This window comes from Puntigrus tetrazona, chromosome 1 (genome assembly GCF_018831695.1).
Source record: "Puntigrus tetrazona isolate hp1 chromosome 1, ASM1883169v1, whole genome shotgun sequence".
In the NCBI taxonomy this organism is placed as follows: domain Eukaryota; kingdom Metazoa; phylum Chordata; class Actinopteri; order Cypriniformes; family Cyprinidae; genus Puntigrus; species Puntigrus tetrazona.
In genome coordinates this window covers 16,924,746-16,948,540 of record NC_056699.1, presented here as the reverse complement: position 1 = coordinate 16,948,540, position 23,795 = coordinate 16,924,746, and the positions used below count along the sequence as shown (strand labels likewise).

Below are 23,795 nucleotides of genomic sequence, written 5' to 3'. Positions count from 1 at the left end.
AATGGAAATTACTTCTTTCATTAATTCACAGACAAACCTTCCTATGACCTTTCTACAGTATCATGCATATCCCCTGATCATTGTGTATGTTATTACAGTTTTTGCATTGCCTTTTTGCATTGTATACTGTTTTATGCAAGCTTTTAATAGAATCATCATATAATATAACCTCACCTATGGCATGTTTGGTATCTATGAAATTGTATTGTGAACTATATGATAGTACATGTTTTAATATGAAACCTATTAGTGTCAACACCCAATCCAGTTGCATGTGTAAAATACCATTTCTTCCAAACAAAATTTTTACTGGTTCTCTGAAATCTCTAATGGTTTCACTCATCTGCTTTAACTCAACTTTGGATGTATGCATGAGAGTAAGTTTGTTCAGTTGTTTAGTTACACTAGATATGTGTTAGCTTAGTTAATAAAACTTTTGTGCACAAATTACATGAGTTTGTAAATCGAAGTCCCTTTAACCATTCCAGTCTTCTTACATGCCCTAATGGATTAATACTGTAAGAAAGTTATTTTCTGTGGCCATGAAAATCTACGTTTATACAAGTTGGTATGAAATGTATTAGCTGGATGAACATTTTAGTTGATGTTAGTTTACAGTTATAGTTACTACTGGCAGCTGACATAAATAATCGCAGTTAATCAATTGTAATCATTTATATGTCATTTTTGAGCTAATTTGCTACAGATAATAAGTAGAAGATAATAAACAGAATCTGGTTTTCTAACTGGCTTACGTGCTCAGGCTGCAGTAAGAATTTTTTTGGTCTTTACAGTGTATAGAGCTGTCACAGAAACAAGTGTGAGATTTCTCACAGCACTTATTTCAGTGATATCTGTCAGGTAGTTGGAACTTTATGGGTGCTATTTGAAAACAATTGTTTGCCACACCATTGAGATGTTACTGACAGTAAAGTGTCTATGGGAGTAGCTGTATTGTGTGCCAGACGACAATAATTACTGTATACATTTAAGTGTGAAGAGCATGTTCTTAAATATATAGCTTGCCAGCTGTGAGAGCTACAGAACCTGTAAAAAGTCTATCATGAAAAGGAATATTTTAAACTTTTAAGCTTTTGCTGAAGTGCTGGATGGCTTGAATTCAAAATTGCACTGCAGGGAATTTAAGGCCCTTGTCAGAGAGAGAAAATAAAGAAATGCACTTTTCTTTTCGGCTGTTGTAGGCTGAATTCTATCTCGAGAGCCCCATGTCCCGAGTTTCTGAATTTTTTACATAATGGAAGAGAAATTACAAGATCCTGCCCAGATCTCTGACTAAATTATTCCCCGTACAAACACTGCATGTTAAAAGCTCCCAACTCAATAAACTTGAGGCGAGAACAAGATGATTGAGTTAAAAAAGAAAGGAAAAGAAAAAAAAGCATAATTTAATGCATTTAAAGACAAAGCTCTTAAGCGTTTATGCTTTGGTTAAATGTTCACTATGTATGTGTGTGGCAAAAAATCACCTTCACAGGCTTAACTGTTCTCTGCTGGTTAAATGACCTGTCCAACTCAATCCAAGCAGCTAGTTCTTTAGCCATCTTAAAGAAAAAGACTTCTCTTTTTCTTGAAGACACATCTCTTGCATCTACACTTGACCCTCTAACATCAGCACAGCACTTTTTTATTATTTTTCTATCTACTTGTTTTCTTGTTAATATAAAAAAATGTATAATCTCATCTGTTAAATAATTAAATGTATAGAAATAGGTTTATGTAGGGATGGGCGATATGACCAAAATCTTACATCATGATATGAGTAAAACAGACATACATTATGGTGAGAATGAGGATACTTGCAAAAACAGTCATTGTGTGTGTATTTAACCATTCAAGTCCCAACCAACCAACCAACCAACTCAAACCATCTCAGTTCAGTACTCCTGCACTCTATGAGCACCATCTTATGAGTTTTCTTTGTTTCAAATGAATCACTCATTTTAAAACCTGCAATATGCTAGACGAAATATGCTGGTATTTTCCCCATCCGTAGGTCCATATAATAATATTCTTAATATACCAATTAACAAATGGGTTTTTACCAAACCGACCTAATAAAGAAAAAGAAACTTCACACAAATGACAGATTCTACTGGTTAAAAGACTATGTTGCAGTGCCTCTGCTGCACCTCTGTTTCTTACACTACTCCCTCTGTGTTGCCCTTCTGTTTTTTTCTACCTCTCGCTCGCTCTTTTGGCTCTCTCAGGGTGAGGGCTAGGTTCTAAAAAATAGTCGATTTGAAAGTGGCAGCCAACAGTGAAGCCTCATTGCTTTTTTTTTTCATTTGTGTTTCAACTTCAGAGTAAACTCACAGTGCAGAGATGCTAAATGGACCGCAATAAGACATCATTTGAAAATATAACAAAATGAATGTTCTACATAAATATTTTTTTCTCTATTTAAAGCAATAAATATCCCATTTTTTACATGGTATTAATATTCATCTCATCACTAGGGGGCAGTGCTAAATACATATTTTAATGAAGTTTAGCGGACAACAATGAAGGCCTATCTAATTCCTTAATCAACAAGTTAAAACAAGGTGATAAGTGAATTATTTATTTAAAAATATAAGCATAATAATGTAATAATTAGCCACTAATAATAAATAGCCACTAATTCGATTCACAATATTTAATTCCTGCAAAGATATTCCATAATAGTCATAAGTGGTATTACTGGAAAGTGAAAGTGCTTAGTAACAGCAGCTGCTGAGTCATGAAGTGGAAGACCAAATAAAGTTACAGAGCGTGGTCACGGAGTACTGAGGTGCATAGTGCGTAAAAAGTGGCAGATGATCTACTGCTTCCAGAAGACTTCAAAATTCCAATGACATTAATATTAGCACAAAAATTGTGCAGTGAGGGGTTCATGGAATAAGATTCCATGCCTCATATCAGCAAGTATGATGCCATTTGTTAAATGGAGTGGCGTAAAGCATCTGATGGGCAAGTCTGAGTTTCTAGCCTGACTGTGCCGTAGTGCACCAAGGTCCATAAAGACAAGGATAGATAGTTAAACTTGACTGGTTTGCACAAAATATTGTGGAGAGCATTCCTAGAAGAGTGGAAGCTATTACAGCTAAAAAAAAGGAGGGAGCCACTCTATATTAATGGAAATGTATTTAGATAGTAATGTCATTAGATTCTTTGTTGGTGTAATAGCCAGGTGCCCCAATTTTTTGTCCATATTATATACATTTACAATACTTGACAAAACATCTTAGGACCATGTCAACAGCTGACCTTGTCACTTTTTCAGGTTTTTGTTTTTTGCATGCAACAGGCAGTAATTTTACATTGTTCCCTGACTGTCAGTCACTATGAGTTTTGTCGTGATGACAGACTGGGGTCCCTTGGAGCCCTTATTAACTCTGATTAAGAGAAAACACCAATGAAATTTGGCAAGGGGCTAACTAAACCTGAGCCCCCTCCCCATCACACAGGTATAAATAGGCGACAGGTGTAACCACTCATCAGATTTTGTTTCGGAGCCCAGTGCTGCATGTTGGCTGTACTGGCACTTTCGCTACCAGAGAAAGCTGGAAAAGAAACTGTTCATGTGGCGGTAGGAATAAGAGAACAGTTTCTAAACACGGTTGACTCACGTCTTATTAAAGATGCCGTTTCGGTGGTGTCCTCTTGGGTTTGGTCATTACCTGTCTTCCAATGACGTCCATGACTGTTGTATGCAGTGTCTGGAAATTTAGCATACTGAGGACATGTTTGGGGAGGAGTTATGTGCTCATTGCGAGTCCATGCCTCTGTCATTCCTGCGATTGCACCTTTCTATCCTTCAGGATAGTTTAGCTGAGCCTTCAGCTGCCACCAGTCCTGGTTTCCCTGTCTCAGGACCACCAGCTGACACTTTGGGTGATCTGATGGTAACCGTGAGAGCTTCTCCGTCGGATCCGTCCCTGCGGACCTCTCACGCGTCATGCAGTGACTGTCCCTAGCAGCCCCCTGGTGATTCGTCGGAGCTGCCTCGCTGTGGTTTCGGCGTTTGTTTGGAGCACCGCGATCAGATGTCGATCACAGCCTCGGGGGATGGGCTTTCATCAGGTCACTGTCGAGGACTTCGCCAAGCAGACTCAACGACAGACTGAGGTGATCCAGCAAATCTTGGCCCCGTGCGTGAGCTCCCACCCTGCCTGAGCCTGCCTGTCGCGAGTCAAGCCTGCATCAGCTCGCCCGTGCTGAGACCCTGTTGAGGCCCCACCCCCTAACTTAAATTCCCCACCCCCTTTTGGGACCAGGGCAGGGCAGTCAGGATGCAATGCCTTCTGTTCCATCTAGTCTCACTGCCCACCACTGCACCGGCAGGTCGGTGACATCACTGGTGCCGTGACATTGAGGCTGGGTGCGTAGCTTGGCTCATTTGGACAATCCAACTTGGCTATAGGATTCGGTTTGCCCGGCGGCCTACCAGGTTCAGTGCTGTTCTCGAGACTTTGGTGGCAGTCCGAGACGCTTGTGTATTGCGCAAGGAGATTACTCTCTGAGCCAGTCCCTCCAGCCGAGATGAGGTCGGGGTTTTACAGCCCTTACATCATCGTGCCAAAGAAAAGAGGTGGCCTTCGGTCAATCCTGAATCTGCATGTTTTGAATCGGGTCCTTCACAAGCTTCCGTTCAAAATGTTGATGCAGAAATGCATTACCAAATGCATTCAGCCACAGGATTGTTTTGCAGCGGTCAGCCTGAAGGACACGTACTTTCATGTCTCAATTCTTCCTAGACACATACCATTTCTATGGTTTGAGTTCAAGGGTTGAGCATGGCAGTACAATGTCCTCCCCTTGGGGCTGTCCCTGTCTACCCGCGTCTTCATGAAGGTCGCGGAGTGTGCCCCTACCCTATTACGGGAAGTGGCCATAAGGATCCTCAATTACTTCAACGATTTGCTCATTTTGGCCTAGTCTCAAGAGCAGTTGTGCGATCAGAGGGACCGTGGTGCTCCAGCACCTCAGCCAGTTGAGGTGTCAGGTCAACTGGGAAAAGAACAAGCTCTCCCTTGTGCAGAGAATCTCTTTTCTCGGTGTGAAGTTGGACTCGCTAAGTATGATGGCACATCTCTCGATGGAGCGCACCCAGTTAGTGCTGAAATATGGGGCAGGACGGTGCTCCCACTGAAACACTTTTAAAAAAGTCACCTGCAAGAAGAAAGTCATATACACCTAGGGTGGCTTCGGGGTGAGTAAAATATAGGGTAATTATCCTTTTTGGGGCAAAATATTTCTTTAAATTTTCTGATTCACCAAGACTAACAATAATGAGGTCCAAGATAAAGAATATACGCAGAAATAAAATAAAATAGTGAAATGAAAATGACAAATGTGGCTTAAGATAAGCTAAAGAAAAGTGTTAAACAAAATTAAAATTACAAATATAAAAAATAAAAGCTAATTTAAATAATACTAAACTGAATTCACTCAGTATCAGGTCATTTTGAAATAGCAGAATAGACACTCACGTATACGCTTAAACAATTTATTACTGTGATATAATTATACTCTCAAGTCACATTGCAGTTTTACTGGATTTAGTCATCTGACCTTTTTTTTCCCCACTGAAAACTCATAACACAGAAAACTATACCACAATTGTAAAAAGAGCACCTTCTGTCAAGGTCTCTTCTATTTAATTCAAGTTTGATGTCATTCTATTCCATTTCCTTTCAGCTTTCATTGCATTCTAATTCAATTATTTTTTTATTCTGTTTTTCAGAAAGAGGTTCTCCTTTTTGTTTGCTAGACTATGTTCAGACGGAAATTTGAGAAATGCATTAGTGTTTATGTTGCTCTCATGCCAGGAGAGATCATTTCTGTTGTCTGGTCTTATTGTGGATCTGAAAGCATGCACTGTTTGTGTTAGGCTCATGTTTTATCCTTGATATCCCAAATAAATATGACTTCGTACTGTTGCTCCAATTTAGGTAGGCCACAATCTCACAGGAAACTCCTGCTTCCTGTGTAAATGACAATAACAAATTCTCATCAGAACTGTGCATGGAAAAGAGAAGCAAATCTATTCTCTCGTATCTGCTGGCTTTTATCTCAAGAGCAGTTGCGTAGCGGGAGGTGAAAGACACTCTGCTGCTCGATCAATTAGCACTTGTGCTAGAAGTCACAAAGAGCTGTGAATTAGAGTTTGAATGCAGGATGAAAAGGCTCCAATCTCTGAAGGTCATACAGAATGTTCTAGATGCAGAAAAATAAGCATTTCCCAAAAGTCATTCCAAAAGAAATAAAATGAAAAAAAAAAAAGAAAAAGAAAGACAATGTGTCTTGAAGGAATAGTAAATGTAAAAATTAAGGATCTGTAAAAAAATCTAAATAAATCAATAAAATACAGTAAAATAGTAAAACATTTACAGTTTTAGACTTTAATGCTGCTACATGCTAATACTATTTTTTTTCTTTACACCTTTAATATTGACACAGGTAGTAAAGAGAACGCCACATGAGAAATAAAATATTATTAAATATGTAGGGGGAAATGTGTCATACAAATACGCAAAACACCATCATGACAGCACACACTACTAAAATAATGCAATAAACATTTTACAACACTGTGTGTGAATAGTTCAAACTTATTAACATAGTTATTGTCATATTTCTCAAGACGTTGGAGCATTTTTGTGCACAATGCACATTTCTTAATATTAAGCCACTGTAATGCCACTACTGATGAGGATCTTTGAATAATATCATTTCTTAAATGCAAGATATTAAAAAGTGTACCTACTTGCAATAGTTTTTTAGTGCAACCAAATATATTTCAGCATATCTTTAGTTATCTATCTTCAGCGCTATTTCTACCAAAATTAAAGTGCATTAAATACAAGCAGACTTTAAGTATACAGGTTTAGTACAACTACAGTGCATTTTTATTACAGTTTTTCGCAATCAATTTTTCAAATCATTTTTTTTATGTAATGTAATTGCTTTCAAAACAATTATCACAGTCATCTAAACCAGTGGTTCCCAAACATTTCCATTCCACGACCCACCTAGACAAGTATTTTCTATATTCACCAAAATATTTGAGATTTAAAAAATAACAAAAAAACAATGAGCTATCAGCTTATTCTTAATAAAAAGTTGAATATGGGAGATATTAAAATATTAGTTGTAATTTCTACATTTATAGAAGTTAATGAGTTTATTAAATATGTCGATAAAAACTCAAACACACTCACTTCTGCACGGCTACTGTAATCTGTAATCCGAGCTGTGCGTGTTGTTAAATTCATCGATGGGTTCAGCGCAGAAAATGCATTCATGATCCTTCCGTGTGTGTAGGGCAGAGTGGAGAACAACCCAACACTTTTTTTAGCAAAGCAAAAAAGCATAGCAGAACTATATAACTATATTTGGAGAATAAAATAATTGTAAAAAAATATATATAAAAATAATAAAAAAGATGTGTCTCATTTTAAATAAACTCTAAGAAACGAGTCGACTTTTGCAATAGTTAAAAATTTACTTTTGCAATAGTTAAAAATAATAGTTTTAATAGCCACACAATTTTTTTTCTCTACACAGTGATGTTACAGCAATGATATAATAAGAATTTTTGTAAACATTGTTATTTTAGCATGTGGAAATGTTATAAACGTGTTCAAATTTAATTTGTATTTGTGCCCCGCTATATACATGTGAAATCTTCATCTCATTAAAAATGCAGACCGAGTAGAGATTCCCGCGAACCACCGCATCCGACTATATTTTGTGCAACGCGGTAATAAATTCCTGAATAAAACGCAATAGCGGTTGGTAACTCTGGTGTTATCTGAACTGAAGCGGGCGGTCTAAACAATATCCCATTCCTGATGTCCTTTCAGAGCAGTTATCTGCGTTTTATTCTTACTGACTGCTGATACAGCCTGCATTCAGGGCTGTTGTGCGCAAGCTGCAGGCATGAACCGTGTTTTCTGCAGCACACACTTTATTTCTTTTATTGACGATGCTAAACGCAGGCTCTAGCATACCGGTGGTTAATATAGCCTACAAGCCTCAGAACAGGTAGGTTGTGGAAGAGTGACAGAGCATAATAAGAATAATGATGATTCTCTACAGCCAATCAGGGATCAGTAGAGTTAACATGTCGCGTTTTGGCAACGGTACCCAGTAGGAAACCCTTCAAAAGTAAATCATACCATGCAGTGGAAAAGTGCCATATGAAAAACTATGACATCCACATGGAAGGTTTGTGCCTATAAAATGGTGCCTGCATTACACGTCATCATGATCGGCAGGCAACTCTATGAGCCAGGAGTTAACTGCTAAGCATCAATGACCCCCAGAGGTGCATCCTGTGTGACCTCTAAAATGGCTAGAAAGCCAGTGACCACAGGTGCTAGGGAAAAAATCCAAAGCTTCCATACTCTTAAGTAATACTTACCTTGATAAACGGAAGCGAGCAAATCTTCTATTATTTTGGCAATTGTTGCTATTATCACCGTGAGTTCACCTTCTGCGCTGGAGGTGGCTACAGATGATAAGGTGGAACACCTGCAATCAAACCCACTTATTGTACAATCCATCAACAAACCAATTCTTTTCGATCCTTCAGGAAGTGTGCCATATGTTTTGTGGCCTGGAAAGATAAATCTGTAGTCGATGCCCAGCTTTCCATCACGCTTTTAAAATTGTGTAAAGTATCGCATGAGAAACAAGTGATGGAAATGCCAAATTCTTAATAAAAATCCCAGAATTTTATTTTCGCATAAGGTGGTTTTTGTGCGAAAGAATTGGAGCAAAATAATGGGGGATGGAAATGCATTTTGTAAATAAATTCCTCCAAGCGCATCAAAAAAGAAATGTGCCTTTGCGCTATGGGACAACAAAACCCGACTATCCAGCAGACCAATGTCATTTCACGCCATCTGAAATATTTTTACTGTTATTCTCATACGCCCAAGCAAAGTCTGTCGTCAAACTATATCTCTAATTGCCTCCAAGAAATTGACTAAATGAATGACTGTGTTCCCAAACAGCAGCATCCAGCTCCAAAAGCAATGGCCGCATTCATTGTCTTGTCTGCTTGCTCTGAGGCACAAATAATTTATTGTATATGAAAATGATTATATTCCCCTGCTTTTCTTAGTGATTTCTAGTGCAGGCTTATCAGAAAGTGATTTTGTTCTGTTTGACTTGTTGGATGGAAGTGGTGCTTATTTGCTAAAGTTTTAGGCAATATTTTAGGCTATATAGCTTGCGACTATCAATAAAGTAGTTTTGTAACTGAAATGCATGAAAATTCTTAACATGGTAACATTGCTGTTTTTGAAGCCGTTAAACGTACATATTTGCTATTGGTAATTCTGCTATCGAACACTGTTAAGATTCAGGTATTCAGTGATATAATGCTTCCAGTTATCAACAGTCATAGGACTTCTGCATAAAGAATTGACCATGTTTCTACACATGCTTCAGACATATGTGTTCCTGTAGCAACATCAAAGCTCCCTCAAAAGGGAGCCCTGGTTAAGAAATAAAGATCAAACTTCATTTTAAGGTCCAATTCTATTACACAGGCAAAAAAACAAGTACATTTCCATAATGTAACTAAAGTGCTCTATTTTCGCGCACAAATTTTGTACTTAATATACTAAAAATATTTCTTTAGTGCTTGAAACCATCTTTCATACAATAGTGCACTCAAGTGTGCTGCAAGTGGTAATAAAATATATATATTTTTTAAATACAAAGGTAGTATGCTAAAAGTGCATTTTAGTTCATATTCATGGTGTCTCAAAATAGCACAGTTGAATACACTTAGATGATCTTGGGTTTATCTTAGTAATTACTAAAGAATCATTTTTAGTCTATTAAGTACAAAATTAGTGCACGAACGATTACATCATGGAAGTGTACTTGTTAGTGTACTACTAATTTGCTTCTTATTAAAAGTTAGTAAGGTACTGCGTTACTTTGCTGGGTTACTATCCAGAGGGTTGAGCATTTTTTATAGCGTACAATCATTCTACCAAACATCTCTTATTGTTATAAGAAAAACAGTCATACGGGTTTGATGACACGAGAGTCAGTAAAGGATGACAGGCCTTTCATTTTTAATTAATTATTCGTCTCTCATCTTTCTTTCTACAAGTCTTCCGTTTCCAACCTGTAGCTATTTGGATGTCAGTATTGTGATTAAAAACCACTTAAGATGCCAGTTTCTCACGCAACATTAGCTCCATATGGACTTATACACACAAGCATCGCGGTGTTCTCCCTAAAGCCCTTAGCCACTAGAGAGAGAGAACGAATGAGTGCAGAGAATTCCTCCATCATCAAACAGATGGTTTGAGGCATCATTAACATGTTAATATGAATGTCTCTGTCCTCTCTCGCTCTCTGCTTTTCTCACACACATACATTCAGTAACAATACAGTTTTGTAATGTATCTTTAAGATTTTTTCTTCAGGTTTTACATTGGACATCAAAGTGCAACTCGACACAGCAAAACTATAACCCACATTTAATGTCGCATTTTCTTCGTCATTACTTCCATTATGCGTTCCTTTGTCTAGCTTTATTCATGTTTTTGAAGATGTCAATTTAGCTGATGCTTCCACCAATGTTTATCCAGATGCACGGTCAAAAGATCATTTTCTCTTCATAAGCCTATCTATCCACAATTATGTGGTTCATTGCATATTACCATTTGTATTTTTTCTTACTTGCTTCTTGCAACTTTCTAATTGCATTCAGGTAACGCATAAGTTCTTGAATTCACTAAAAATCAAACCCATGACTTTGGCGTTGCTAACACCATGTGATGTTTGAGCTACAGGACTGTTATATAACTACAAATGTATTATCAGATCCAGATGATCTGCTGAGGATATTTACAGCTAACAGTAAAAATATAGCCTAAACATTATTCTGAAACACTAAGAGAATGTTTTTTTTTTACTTTCACCAAGTGAAGCCAGATGGTCACTGGTGTCCCTTCACAAAATACTGCAGTTGAAACTAAAATTTATTTTAGCCTTAAGCACTCTGTGTAGCATTTCAGATGGTTCTGTGCTTTTATGCACACTAGGTGCATAAGAAACTCTGTTTTTCTAAATGTACATTCCTAAGAAATCTGTACAATATTAAAAATATATCCCATCAGATTAGATAAGAAGGCATTTGAATATTGTCTTAGACAAAAAGGCAATTTCAAATTAAAAAGACACCAGAGACAGGCTGCGTGTTTGAATGTGATAGCTGCAAACCATTAGATAATACCTATATATATACCTATATGAATGGTCATATTGAAAACTTACATAAAAACAAAGAACACATTTGTGATCTTGTCATGAGCAGGATAGGCGACATTAACTGAGGGTGACCCCCATGTTTGGCTGGTTTTAGGCCGTCATGCTTTCCTGGTCTCATAGCACTGGGATCTTGGAGTGACAGTCATTTCTGCATCTGAATCTGTATTTTTCTCTTTATTTATAGCCTACTATACAGTGTCCTGCCAGGCCTCAAAACAGATGGCAGGAAACTTACAAGTTTGTTTTCCTGTTAAGCCGTGGTGAACCTGTCTATGTTTCAGACACTGCTGTCGGATTTCAAAAATGTCACCTCTCTTCCTGTAGTTTATTTGGAACCTTCTTGCAGCGGGAAGCAAAGCCACTTCAGAAAAGCGTGTAGGTGTCCGAATAAATAAAAGCAGTGACGAGACACGACAGGGATCCGTATCATTCCGTTATTTTGCGACAAGGAACAAAATTAGTTTCTACTATGCATGGACTTCCTGTCAGAAGGGACACAAAAAAACTAAATGATACTGCTAACTCAATAAGCCGTTGGCATGTTATTCATTATTCAATACTCTGGCGCATTAGTCACATTTTTTCCATAGATGAAAGTCAAAGTTCAGTTTTGATGAATATTGAGTGTTACAAATGTAATTATAAATGTTTAGATTTCAGGTTTAATTTTGACATTGGAAGATAAGTTGTGTTCCTGGATGTCAAGATTTACAAGGAATTAGGTATTATTTCCAGCACTGTATTTTTCTGCACCTCGGTTTACTTCGTTTTTCTTTTCATTTTTGCCTGTTTGCGCTCTTCGCTGGCACAATTTGTGTTTGTTTGAGATGTATGTAGCTCCCTAGGGGCACAGCGCCTCAAAGACCCTAAGCTTCTTAAGTTATTGTGATGTTAGAGTTTTGTTGTTCTTTTTCTTCTTGTGTTGTTCTTTTGTGACCTGCATCCAGAAAGACGAGGGTGCAGGTCACAACAAGATGTTCTCAGAAGTGGAAGTTTTATTTGAGCCAAAAACAATGAAGGTCAGCTAACAGCACTAAATAGTCTCCTTGTGAAGTGCATTAGCAAAGGAAAGACTGTGAAGAGGGGGAAAAAAACATACCGCTTCAACTGGTAGCACATCTTTAGTCGTATTTAAAGGAGCAAAATGGATGCAGAACATAATGTTCAGCCTTCTTCCACATCACCATCATGTGGCCTCCCTTCAGCAGACCTTGATAAACTCCTCACAAGATAAACTAGGAGTGAAAAAATAAACAAAATTAAGGGTGGGCTGCTAACATGCGCAATCAAGAGTAATTAAGGTGGGTTATTTGCTTGAGCATTAATTAGCGCTTCGATCATCTTGCACTTGTAGACAGGGGAAAAAAAATCTTTCGATCTCCATTTTACATTCGACAAGCACAGAAACACAAAGTGAACGGTGATTTTAAGCGTCAATAATGTAAAGGAGAGTTATCTCATTTATTGCTCTGTTCCCAGCAATGCTTTCTGTGTGTGTGTGTGTGTGTGTGTGTGTGTGTGTGTGTGTTTGTGTGTTTCATCAGTGCAATGAACTTGTATATACTAATACATCTATAAAGGCAACAATCCAAATGAGGCAACGTTATGGGAGATATACAGCCATCAAAATGTCTTGTTATCAAAATTTTGAGCTATTAATGTCAGAAGTTCTCACTATTAACTAGCATTTGCATCAATAAACTCCTAAGATGCTGCTTATGAATAGTTAATATAGTTAGGTGTTAAATTTAGGGATGGGGTGAGAGTAAGGGATCTGAAACATGCTCATGCAGAATAAGGGTGCTTTATAGGCACTAATAAACAGCCAATACACTAGCAATACGCACGGTAATAAGCAGCTAATTATTAGTGATTGATAGTGGTCCCTAAACTGAAGTGTTACTTTTTATCTAATATCATCAGGTACATCAGTGAGCAAGTCAACTTACAATGTCATTTTGATAGACACCACCAGTGCCCACCCTTTAAAAGTAGTGGGCATCACAATCATAAGGTCAGCACCAAAAACAAGGAGGAGATGGTTACAGTCATCTGGAAAAAATCGCCGGGTTAACAGAATTTATCCCACCTTCAGGAATATGAAATAAAAACAGTGCATTTCTGACCGCAATGGCATCAAGGAGCACTTAACTTACGTGAATAATTCATTTTAAAACATGTACAGAGCCACATTTGTGACTTCTTGTGTCATGTCGCAGGGGTTTGCAGAAGGAAATGAACTGTATCAGCAGAAACTTTCTGTAACCTATGTCACTCGCCCCAAGATGGTTCAATTGCACAGACTTTTAACCTTCATTTCACATTGAAGTCAAGCTCTCAGCCTGCAAGCATAAACCCATGTTTCTGAAAGCCTCTGTGTGGGTTGACTTCTATTGCATGCAATGTTTTTTTTTTTTAAACCTAGGGATGTGCTTCAAGGATTTCTTTCTATAAATCTCCAGTGTTTTGTTGGATAGGAATGATCTAAAAGCCGTTTGAAAACCAGCACACGCTTGTGTCCTTTAGAAAATGGGATAGAAATAGATAGAGATTTTTCACATAAATTCAGTTTAGTTGTACCTTAACATATTCTGGCTATTGGACAAGCACCTGTTTTAAAGTTTACCCAATACCTGAAGTTAAAGGACTTGTTCCCATTGATCTCTCAATGAAATCATCCTCCAGCTCTAAGCTAGTCCCTCTTACAGCGACTGTAGATTACCATTCACTGACCCTGGATCTGTGATCAAAGCTTCTTATTCTATCTGTGATCTCGACTGATGGAGGCTCAGTCTGTGTCCAGACCTCTAGAATTCTCCCTCCTTTTCTCTCCGTGTGTGATAGGGATCTTAAACACTTCACCAGTGTTCTTCTTTTATCTGGAGCGAGCGCTAATGTGCCTCATTACTTGCCTAGCCTGTTCCTCATGCACTGTGGAAGAGCGATGGATGGAAGGAGCAGAAGGAAGGGAGAGGGGGGAGAAAACTAAAGGGGGAGAACCACCTTGGAGTAAGAGAACGCTCCTTTGGGGTTTGTGCGAGAAGCCGTGGATTGGCGAACTCAGCAAGGCGTGAAGTATGCACATTTTTCTCTTGCTGCTGTTGTGTTTTAAATGCGTGCAATGTAACCTAAAAAATGTGCTTCATGTAACATTTATGAACTGGTTTTCTTTCGGTCAAACGATAAATAGATAGATAGATAGATAGATAGATAGATAGATAGATAGATAGATAGATAGATAGATAGATAGATAGATAGATAGATAGATTAAAAACTGCTTCTCTAATTAATAATTTAAAAACTCATGTGGTGAGATTACCAAAAACAAATGATGCAACCAATATGCATAAACCTGCAGAAATTAAAAAACATTAAACAGGGAACGAATATCATAGAGCAAAATTTTTGCACAACCTCATGAATGTCAATAACAGATAGGATCATTTTTAAGACCTTCTCAGACACACTGTTAAGACACATTGTCACAGTTGTTAGATTTAGGTATTGGGTAGGATTAGGGATGTGGAATAAGGTAATATAGAATAAGGCATTGATATGTGTTTAATTACTAATGATAAATGGCTAATGTTGTAGTAACATGCATGATGATAAGCAACTAGTTAAAGACCCTAAAATAAAGCATTGCCATATTTTGAAAATGGAAAAAAATCATGAAAATAATCATGTTTACACATGTATTCAAGGTGTTAGGATTTTTAGTATGTAATTATATGATAATTACATGATATTATAGTCATTAAATCAGCAAATAAAACTTTTTACTACTTTTTACTTATTTAATATGTTTTAAACTGGATTTATCAAAGGAACTCTTATAAGACACAGCAACGACTTGTTTATGGAGTTTGTAACTCTATTTGAGTTTTTTAGAAGAACATAAAGAACAAAAATGATCTGCCACAGTCGGCCCAGAGGAGTTCCACACATCTCCTTCAGTGACTATATGCAAGAGGGAGATTTTTAGCAACTGCATCAGCACAGTTCATGCCATCAAGAGAGGCAGGAGAAAGGAGGAGGGGTTGAAGTTTCGACAGGTGTGAGAGCTTGTTTCACACTAGAGCGCACAGCAAATAAACATACTGGAATTGGTGTGTGTGTTCACGCAAGGCTGGTTCACAGCTGGTTATGAGAGAGAAATGCAGTGCGGTTTTCCTCTTTGACAGTATGAAATAAGAGATGGGAGTGTGGAATACAATATTTATCAGGAGAGACAGCTCCAGTATTTTTTTTAGAAACACATACATTTATGTTTTCGTAGTAGGTACACTCAGGTAGCCTCCAAATGGAGAGTCTTTAAAACATTAACTTACCAATTCAAAATGTTAAGTTTTTGAATATATTTTTCATGGTGAAATGTATTTCTTGCAAAGAATTTTCTATGACTTGGCACACCAGATGACTTTGATTTGCTGGGAAAACATTTTTCAAATATTAATAAAGTAAATAAATTTAAAGTAAATACATTTTTATAAAAAAATAATTAATAAAGTCCCATTAAGATATTTATTTTAATATATAATATAATATAATATAATATAATATAATATAATATAATATATATCAGGACAGTTTTTTTTTTTAAAAAGGAATTTTAATATGAAAATTTACATAAGAAAGATTCTCATCAAAGAAGAAGTGTACTCAAGTCATTGTATGCATATTTCCAAGTTCAAAATGTCATGAGCTCTCATAATATCAAAGAAAAAATTAGAATAATTAGAAAACACTAGGGAAAAAAACCATTGCGTGCTATGCCATGCCATGGGTTTTTTTCATTATTTTGGTGTATTTTTTTGTATTTTTTTTAATAAATCAGTGGATAGGATTATATAAATAAATAAATACATTATTAAAAAATCATGTCATTGACTCAAATACCAATCCTCCATAGTCTCAGATACTGATTTGCTGAGACACAACTTTAAATAAGGGAACTCTGATGGTTGGTTTAATGTTCATTTCAATTGCAAAGGCTGTCAAAAAGATGTTATACACTTTTGCAGTTACGCCGGCTGAAGGGACCCAGTCATGTCATTCTCAGCTCAAGATTCTTTGATTTAGACAAATGGCAGAGGATCTGTGTTTTTAAAATTGTGCACCAACAAGAAAAAATGGTGTAGAACCACTGCTCCCCCATATGGCGATAGCTTGTAACTTCTCCCTCAAGTCCTTGTTTACAGCCTTGAGAAGGCGAGAAGTCTCTATTGACGAGTCTCGTCTCTCTTCTTTTACACACACACACACACACACACACACACACATACATACAGTGTTAAAACAGCCTTTTGGTGTGCACTACGGAGGCCTCCCAGACAGGAAGCTTCTGAAAAGCCAAATGTCAAACGCTGAAGTTGTGGACAGGTAGGAAGGTGACTGAGGTAAAGATCAGTCAGGTGTACACACAGGGGCATTTACAGACTATAAAGAAGACTGAAAATTACACAAAATGGCACACCTGCAGGGACAAGGTAGCATGAATCTCAATAACTGCCACTTTGTTGACTTAGTGCTCAGAGTGAGGATCCCTTTTATAGCTCGGTATATGGCAACTGGGATCGTTGCTGTAGGTGACAATTAGCCTTTCATGCTTACGAGGCTGACGATCTTCCCTTACCCTTGTCCTGAGTACAATGACCAACGCCGAGAATGTACAAAGATAATCATGAAAATATGTTGATGACACCTCATTAGCATAGTCCTTAGACGTGACCTTCAACATGATATGGGGTATAAAGCCTCTCGCTGTACGCGTGGGTGCGGATGCACCTGTCTTTTTATAGCAAGATTCAATAAAAGCTGCCTTCGGTTGGATTTATCTTACGAGCCCTATGATAACAATCAGGCTGGTGTACAAAAGCATCAAGGGTGCTGGTCTTTGAGCTACAGATGGGCAGAATCAGTTTGATAAATGTCCTAAGCCCTGCTAAAAAAGAGAGTGGCATTCAATGGCTGTCAAATCTATCATTGTGTGGTTAGAGTTCAAACGAGAGCGTGATATTGTTTGTGTAAGGCTGAAGCGGCACACTCGCCGTCCTCTGCAGTTGCATAAAAATGTTTTTCATTGAGAAAAGAAGGGATATGTATTTTGGCAAAGGCATGAGAGCTGATGATGTACTTGTTACCAGGGCAACTTGGACAAAAAACATGTGAACAGAGATCTAAGTGTCTCTCTTGACACTGACAATTCATTTGTACTGCTTTTACCATCATCGATTTGTGACTTGCTCTTATAAATATGTGTGCTTGTATTGCAGAGACTAAGGTTATTAAAGGCTTGTAGTCAATCCAAAGAAATTCTAAATTCCCTGTGTTTTACTCACCCTCTATGCATCCTAGGTGTATATGGCTTTCTACTTTCGGACGAATCCAATCGGAGTTATATTAAAAACTGTCCTGGCTGTTCTAAGCGTTATCAAGGGTGTTTGTGTTCAGCGGTCCAAAACACGTAAAATAAAGTATGTGCATCCATATCAAAAGGTCCCAGTACAGAAAAGGCCTCCCGTAGCGAATCAAACAATATTCATATTTCAAAAGTAATGTTTATTCTCTCATTTCCACTACATGAACATGAAGCCGTTCCAGCAGACGTTGCAGGACGAATGCATCACGCGCGTCAGAGATACGTTAGTCTCGTGAGTTCTCGTGAGCAGCATGTGCTCTGGTTGAACGGCAAACCGTGACGTTGTTTTAGTTGATAATAACAAGACCGGTAAATAATCACGATTATACTTTCAAATAATCCTTTAAGAGAGCCAAAGTGTCTATAATGCGTCAACATCTGCACGGAAGGTCAAGTAGGGGCTGAATACTGCAACTGTCCAAAAAACATTTTTAACCTCATAAATATACAAATACAAACGTTAACCCAGAGTTTGTGAAATATCTAAACCCAACCGCAAAAAAAAATTAAATATTAACCCAGGGCGCAGATAAAGTAGAGTGCTGTGAATTGTGAAATATGCAACAAGATAACCCAAGTTTATATTTACCAAGGTTTATGAAGGGTTACCAGGGTTCTCTATAAGCTAACAACTACAAGTGTGAAAGTTAGAGGGCAATGTCTCCCAAGCATAAAGGTCACAAGTAAGAAGTTTTGTTTTAAATAGATCATTTCACAAAATCCATCTCAAGAGGCTCCAAATCTGGAGTGTGAATTCTGATAGCCACCTCTATGGATACTTTAGAGGGCATTGATTTGAGTGACACAGTTACTCTTCCTGTTCTCTAAGTGAAACATTAGGATGCTTCACTGCGCTCTCTCTCTCTCTTCCTCTCTCTCTCTCTCTCTCTCTCTCCTGGTTTTCCTGTTTTAGGACGAATGTTCATGTATAGACTTAAAGTGACAAGCTTTAAGAAATCTAAATCTATATTTCAACTGAGAGCATGAAAAACAAATAGCTTGATATGTTTATATAATGGCCACAGAAGATATTGTCTTGCCACCTCCAGAGGATAGTTCAAAAAGTAAAAAATAAATAAATAATTATATATATCCACACTATAGAGGTCCATGTTATCTAGCAACTGTTAGGTTACTAACATTCTTCAAATTATCTTCAAAACTCATACAGCTTTTGAACAACATAAGGGTGAGTATATGGTTTTTCATTTTGGGTGAACTGATCCCTTTAAGCAGAGATACAACAAACCTCAAATGGCATTAACTTCTTCCAGGAAAAGCAGATATTAGAGACAACATGCAGTGCAAATGTCAGTTTCTTAACATGTTCAGAATAATTGTTATGACAAAATCACTAATTATATAGAAAAATTTGAAATGCACAGATGTAAATTTTGGATTAAAGTTTGCCATATTAATTACAGGTCAGGTTATCTTCACATATTTATTGCAGGCATACTTTATATTTATATGTGGTATTAGTATTACGACTGATGTTTGGATTTAATTGAAAAATGTGAATAAGATTGAAGTCTTTTGCATAAAAGACCACAAATAATTCAGACATAACACCATTCATGACCTTGGGTCGGTGTGCTTTTAAACAGATCTGTTGAATTTTTCCAGTCTATTCAAAGATCAATGAATGTATCAAACTTGCAGTGTGAAAGAGCCTTGGGCAATACATGATGTCTCCAGCTTTTAATCAAAGTCAACGTCATTGTTTGCATGTCTAAAAGCTGCATTCAGTGATTTTTAAATATGTAGGCAGAAAAATGCCAATCCTTTATTTTTTTTTTTTACTTTTCATGCGTTCGTTTTCATTTTATCTTTTTGTTTTCTGTCATTATTTAACACGAATTAAGCAATGCTAACGATGTTAACAATTCAGATATAGGGCTTGACCTTTAAAAAGCACAATATCGAGCCGTTATTATAAACATCATTATTGTCAACATTCTAGCTGCGTTCCTGTTTGATGCATACATGTTCACGCAGTAACCACAAATGAAAACTACCGTAAATCAAAGGGACCATTTTGTAATATTTCCATGTTAAGAGTGTTCAGTGCCAGCATTGCTTTTTCTATTTGCATGTCTTAAATGACCGCCTGATTGTAAGATTTGTTCTGTGTACAGAGAAAAAAAGGTCCGTTACCAAGAGTATAGGGTTAAACCAAATACCCCTACTCCCAAACTCTGCTGGCTGAGTGATTTTCTCTGCCCTGTCCTTGACACTGATGATTCCATATAATGAATCAGTTGCTTAATCCCAAATCCAAATCTTTCGAAATCCATCAAACGTGCAAGTCGTTTTGCGTCTAACCCGCTGGAAATAATCCTGTACGTAAACAATACGGAAACTGAAGCACCCTGGAAAATGAACAGTGGGATTTGACAGACGTACAGAGAAAACTCTGGTAAGACTCATTAGACGTAAACAGAGGCTCATCAAAAGGAGCGAGAAAGATGAATAGATAATTCGCGTCGAAAGAGCAGAGAATAAACTCGCTGGCAGCAGACAGACATTTAAAGATATAAATATTCTTAAGCTTGATGAAACCTGCGTCAAACAATGTCTCTATGGATCTCTGCAGAACACAAGCAAATGTTTTGTTCGGTTCCAAATATGGCTGGAAAATGGATTTGACTAATGTAGCTCATTAGAGCCCAAACCGGGTTTGATGACACTAAGCTCCAAAGGTGGCGAGCCACGATCGCTGAGGAATATTAATATTTTGAAGATCTTCCCATGTCATTTTTAAACTGGTTCAAAACGTCAGTGGTAAATTTGAAGGAAATTGATTTATTTCCTGAACCGAGATACAATCAATCCAGACGACGAAGAGTACTTAAGAGTTTATAAAGTGCATTGCAAAATGCTACATTTAAAGCGATTTGACAGATAAGACCGGCATAATGGAAAGAATGCGCAAAAAGGTCTCTTCGAAATCTCGGCTGCCTTAAAGCATGTTTATTTATCGGGACTAATTTGCAGGGATGAGCGAGACAACTCTTTACCCACCCTTCTCACCAGATGGGCTCTGTCTGACAAGCACAACTGAAAACAGATCATCTGAATTTCTGAAATGCATTCCGGTTTATTTTTGGAATCAAAGATTAATATTTGATCAGGTCAAATACTTCAGACAAGACAACAGAAATATGCAACGGAGCTCAGTGTTTGGGTTATGCATAATTCATTATTCAGCTCTCATTTATGAAGGCATGGCAGAACAGGAAGGGTGGAAAATAAACAGAGATGTTCAAATGATGCGGTGTGCGTTCGGTCTCATGAAATGAATTAAAACTATAGGGTAAATATTTGGTGGATAGTCAGGACTAACTATCATTGACTGCATGTAAAACTGCTAAAGGCACCATGAAGTACTCTGTAAAATAAATAAATTATATTAAATTAAATGAAAGACTAATGTGTTTCTGACTGGGCACTTTGGCCTCAATTACAAATTCACCCTACCAGCGTGAGGCTCATTTTTATAAACAAAGAGAAATGAAAAAAAAAGAAAAAAGCTAGAGTCAGTTCATTATGAGACCAAAATGCAATGTATTGCAAATGTTATTAAACATTTGAATAAAATAATTTATAAAATGACAAAGATTATTTGATGACACCACTTATTTCCAGACTTATTTGAGATGTTGCATCTGTGTTCTTTAATTTGTACGTTGTCACCTGCAGAAATGTTGAGATAAATCTACTTTTAATAAATAAAAAGGACATCTTAATAGTATAATATATAATAATGTGTGTGTGTGTGTGAGATACATCAGTCACTGAAAAAAAGCAGGCAGCTGCTAAGAACCCATGTTTCAAACAATCAAACTCTATCTCTTCATAAATCTGCGTTTGGTTTGCTGCTGCAAACATACTCTGGCTCTGTAAACAAAAAATAAATAAAAAGTGAGAATCCTTCATTCGTCATTTAATAAAAGCTTTGTTTGCTATTATGAAATTGAAAAAAAAAGATAAATGCCTGGCTTTGCGTTTTGTATCTTTTACAGCTGTTTTGTTTTTAATGCGGTAAATCCTTTTGATCTGTGACTCCAATAAAGAAATAGAAAACACTGTACAAAAAAATTATATATTGCTATATTTATTTATTTAATAAAATACATCGCTTTTTAATAACAAGTCCCTCAATTTGCTTAACTAAAATAACATCACTATAACTCATAAATAATTGATACACTGTTATTAATAAATAAATAAACATGCTAAAAAAATTTGCATGAAAAAATTCCTGAAGTTAGATAACTAAAGAATGTTGGACTCCTTCGGATGAATAAGACACAGGCATGTTCGCTTCTGAATGCATCATACAGCCAGAGTTAGTCTAAGCAATTATATCTTCACATGGCACGGCACAGAAGACGAGGTCAGAGGGTGAAAAAAAAATAATGCTCAGCTGCGAGCAATAAATGTCCATTTACCGTTCAGCCCCATGGCTGAGAATGTCACCCAGCTCTCGACCTGACCTGAAAACAGAGTTGGAAGAGTGGAGACCTTTACTGAATAAATAATAAAAGAAAAGCTGGAACAATAGCACATAATTGTTTTGTGTGGCCTTGTGGCTAACCTTGTAACCGTGCTGCACATGTGAGACACGCGAGTTCAAAAATAGCTGCTCGATCGCAGCGCTGAAAGCGAAGGAACGCATAGGGAACTTTTTTTATACTATTATTTATTTGCTTTTATTGCGCATTAGAAATAGATTTCCGGCTGTTCTGTTCCAACTTCGTGTTCATTTGCATTTCCAGAAAGCCTGTCTGAATCGTCACTGATAAACTGAATGAATGAGTAATTCAAACACTGCCGCGGATGAATGTCATCATTTGTGTCCAGTGCTGTAGCTTTCGATGCATGGTGCAATTGTCGGGCTTATTCATTTCTGGCTTTTGCATTGGACCTTTACTGAGAGCAAATCAGGAGCGTTTGTTTAAAAGACGCTTTCGGTGTGATCCTAATTTTGTATGTACTATTATACAGTATGACTCATATTTATGTCAGCTCGTCAGGTTTAAGATATCTGTTTATGGACTATTGCAATTCAGACTCCCGTAAGAGTCTCACTGCACAAGATATGAAAACATGTTGTAGTCTTCAAGTCAAATTTCTGATTTGATTTTTTTTTTTTTTTTCGGCTCCGACCAAAATATATGGATGCTTTTCACATTTCCGGGTTCTCAGAAGTGGAGCTCATCATAGTTCAGTAAACAGAAACTACAATAAATATGACAATATGAAAATAATTTGGTGTTCTAATTTGCCCTAATAGCACAAAATGAGTCCCAACATGACTTCCCAAGTGAGAGGGGTTCTTCTTTCTTTCTTCTGAAAGTAAATTAAACCCTTAACCGAATTAAAAAACACATTTTTTAATTGACAAATTTGAATAGCAAGGTAATAAAAGTATAGTGTTATATGGCTATTTATCAGCACGTCTGGGATTCAGTTGTCTTTAAAAACTGTTTTGTGCTACTAATTCGAAAACATCACTTTAGAACAAAGAAACATTGAGTTTGTTCTTTGAAAGCTTTTTGTATTACTATACTATGCATTCATTACGTGGAGTATTACGAGATTAATGAGCGAATGTGATTAACTGCATCTGTTCTTTCGGCATTCGTTCTTCAGATCAATCTCATATTCACAATAAAACACAGTTTGAACGTCGGACGAGGAAAGCAGCGTCTGTTTTGTCTGTTAATTGGATATTTTTGATGCCATCGACATTCAGTCAAAAGTACAAGGCACCCCTCTGATACACAGCAATAAAGTTACAGTAAGATTTTCCTTCTGCAAAAACATCCTTGAAGGTATCTCTGAATTCTGCATCTCTAAAAAAATTTCTTGACACAAAAAAAGTATTATTTATAAAATGATAGCGTATTTGGGCATTTGGAGCTCTGGTATCACATATCATACTCCTCTCCTCATGGATGCAAATAGTTCCTCCGAAATAATTGTCTTTATAAAGTATCAAAATGCAGGATTCAACATACATCCTGAAGGTATTTTCATCCTAAAGAAATTTTTCAGTGAAGAA

The 23,795-nt window shown here is 37.0% G+C and overlaps 1 long non-coding RNA gene across 1 annotated transcript in view; it reads right to left on the bottom strand.

Moving 5' to 3' along the window:
- LOC122350958 overlaps window positions 1-23,795 on the bottom strand; it is a 45,076-nt gene that overhangs the window by 15,383 nt on the left and 5,898 nt on the right. Inside the window, exon 2 of the long non-coding RNA XR_006251660.1 lies at window positions 12,404-12,539. This is a non-coding gene — a long non-coding RNA (uncharacterized LOC122350958). The remainder of the gene's footprint in view (window positions 1-12,403; window positions 12,540-23,795) is intronic.